Source organism: Macaca mulatta, chromosome 6, assembly GCF_049350105.2.
Source record: "Macaca mulatta isolate MMU2019108-1 chromosome 6, T2T-MMU8v2.0, whole genome shotgun sequence".
In the NCBI taxonomy this organism is placed as follows: domain Eukaryota; kingdom Metazoa; phylum Chordata; class Mammalia; order Primates; family Cercopithecidae; genus Macaca; species Macaca mulatta.
This window is the reverse complement of record NC_133411.1, coordinates 82,436,678-82,439,759: the sequence shown is the minus strand read 5'-3', so window position 1 is coordinate 82,439,759 and position 3,082 is coordinate 82,436,678. Positions and strand designations below refer to the sequence as shown.

Genomic DNA, 3,082 nt, shown 5'->3' with positions numbered 1-3,082 from the left:
TTTAAAGTGGATTGATTTTTCTACCTCTGGATTTTCGTGTCTTGATGCATTTGAAGGTAACAGCTCCTTTAGGAAAATCCCTGATTGTGTGTTTGCAGGAAACATCCCATTTAAGACCAGGTTGCACTGGAAAAGGCTATTTTAACGTGGTGTCTTTGGAGGATAGGAAACACTTTGTCATGATGATGTTGTGCCCTGGTTCCTGGACTTGCCCTCTAAAGCAGTTCTGGTTCTAGGGTCCTGCCTGGCACACACCTTGGCTCCAGGCCCCTTGGATCCAGCACTCAGACTAGTTTTATTCACGCTGTCATTATAATGAAATGTTTTCTCTCTTCTGAAAACACTTGTCTTGTAGAAGCAGATGGAGGGAAAAGGGGTACACCCCCCAATCGCCACAGAATCCCAGTACTCTAAAGTCATTGCCCTCCTACACATCAGGACTTTTGTTCCTCAATGCAGAGTATCTTCCTGTGATGCTAAAACACAAGCTGTGAAAGACATCTAATGAGCATGAGAGGTCTGTTTTTGTATCAGCAAAGTGGTTTTGATAAAAATAATTCACACTAAGTACAGATGCTATAGTGGCTATATTTTATAATATACACAAGCAGCACAGTGCCTAGTACATAATGGGCATAGAATAAATGTTAGTCACTCTTCCTCTTTTAGTAGTCAGGGCAAGGTTTTCCAAAGGCTGTGCTTTGGAGAATTGGTTTTGTAAGATGCTCTGGAAAGTCAGAGTTACACCTGGCTTCCACAGCAGAGGTCTGAAGAGAGCCCCATACTGTTGGACCAAGTTTGTACAGCTCTCCACTTCTCCTCATCATCATCAGGAGTCTATAGAAAAGTGCAGACACCTACTCTTAACCCAACACTCAGCTTCCACAACACTCAAAACTATTTTTTGGCTCTTTTGTAATTTTAATCGAGGTATTACTATTCATTTTTAAAAATTCTCTCTTATAAGCACCACATTTTAATATCTAAGTCAATATTGGGGGAAAGAAACACCACCAAAAACTTCCCTTCGGAACAAAACAATGATGTTCATTCCTCCAAAAATCCACATTGAAAGTCTATCATAACCAAAACAAAAAAAAGCCCACGGAGAAATAAAAAGTAACAAAAATCACATTCTAGGGTGTTAGGACATTTGGCAGTCTTTACTGTGCTGTCGAACCATCCTTCAGCTGGCTTTCAAAAAAATAACACCCTAAGCTCATCAAAATATACATTTGCCATTTGCTTTTTAAAATTAAAAATAATAATTAAAAAGAAAACTTCAAGGAATTCACAATCAATTGCCTGACTTGTTTCAATGTCATGTACAGCATATGGAAGTGAAAAAGGCCATTTGCAGCACTTGTGATTAAGGGATATTCATCTTCAAGGTTTAGCTTTCTTCCAGACAGTGTGAAATACCCACAATTCGAAGTTTGAAGGGACATAGACGATCTCCTTTGAGAATTCCACAAGGCAATGCAGGCACCCAAGCTGTTCTTCGAAGGGTGGCAGGGCTTCTGTCAGATTGACACAGTTCCCACGTGTAAAATATTTCCCATCCTATTTCAATACATTCATTGAGGGGTCAAAAATCAGTCCGAGAAACTCCCACGTGGAATCTTGTTCCGGAGATGTGGATATTGGAACAGCTGTCAAATCATTAGTCACATAATCCAATTCTCTCCCTTCTCTGGTGTGCCTCTTCAGTACTGGAATACAGTCTTCTATCAGAGCCTGATAGCAGTCTCCTTTCAGATTGTCTACAACATCACCACATGTGTTTTGCATATATTTCTTACATCCATCAATCACCATTTGGTCAATCTCTACCATAGTGACCATCTTTGATTTTAGTTTGACTGTTTCACATAATATGCCCCCATCTCAGCCTCTGAGAGTCAGTACCTCTTTGCCAGTGCAATCTGCTTTGCTGCTGCCCATGATGGCCCAGGTATATGCAAATCACTCTGCCAAATCAACATCTCTACTAAGGATGAGAATATTTCCAAATTGCTTCTAGTGTAGAATTTTAATGTTCCAATAAGGTGAATCTTATTATATACCACTTCATCTATGTCATATTCGACCAGGCACCCATTGGTGGTGGACCAATGTCTGTTGATGGCCCCTCTTCAGACTACGGGTGGTAATGGCTTCACCAGCCCAGTACTGTCTTGACTCAATTCTTTCATTCTTTTTTCTACTTTGTTCAAAAGGCTGTCGATCTCTTCTTTGCCCTGCAGGTCATCATTGTAACTCTGAAGGTCCAGCAACATCAATCCATGTAGGTAAATTCTCAAATTGGCAAAGATGCCGTTTTTGTGTTTCCATTTGTAGATTGCTAAATAGCCATGGTCCTGCCAGGTGTGCACTGACTCCGCCATCCCGTGCTCCTGGAAAATGGACTGGAGGCCTGTTAGAATGGTCTTGCCATCAGCTTTGGCACTGAGCATGAATTTGATCTTGCTGTGCCATGCTGCTGTCACAGTGAGGTGAGGCCCTCCTGTGCCATGCTTCAGGGAGGTGGCTGTGGGAGCCAGGGGGTGGGGGCATGCCCGTGTCAGGCTGTGGCCCACAGGAGTCAAAACAGTATGTTTTGAGTCTGCCAATGTTCATCTTGTTAAGCCCTTAATGCCTACTTGTATCAGTACCACAAGAAGCCCCAAAATCTCAAGTGCTTTTCTCATCTCTTATGTTCTAATGCTCATAAGGCTCAGCACACCTAGTATTCTGTCTCTTTCTCCCTATCCAACTCCTGAAACTCTCTGACTATGCCTCCTAGACTTCGAAGTCCACTGTTAGCAAAATGCCCAATATCCTCAACCTCATCTCCAAGTGTTCTCTTCACCTTTTTGTTCTCATGGAAGTATGGCTTGCCTTCCTAAGAGGCTGCTCTCTCACAACCCTCTCAAGTGACAGCTGACATTTTCCCTCCAATGCTTGCATCACTTGTGTCTGGAGATAGGAAAGTGGTGTCCTTGTTCTGCATTGCTACTTCTGGAACATTCTTCACCACTCCTCCCTGAAACCTACTGCTATAAATCTCCTTTCATCAGGTTATTTCACCCACTACTCTTAG

The 3,082-nt window shown here is 42.3% G+C and overlaps 1 pseudogene; it reads right to left on the bottom strand.

Moving 5' to 3' along the window:
* Positions 1-1,386: 1,386 nt before the first annotated feature.
* On the bottom strand, positions 1,387-2,615 carry LOC100426003 (spermine synthase pseudogene; annotated as a pseudogene).
* Between the last annotated feature and the right edge of the window lie 467 nt (positions 2,616-3,082).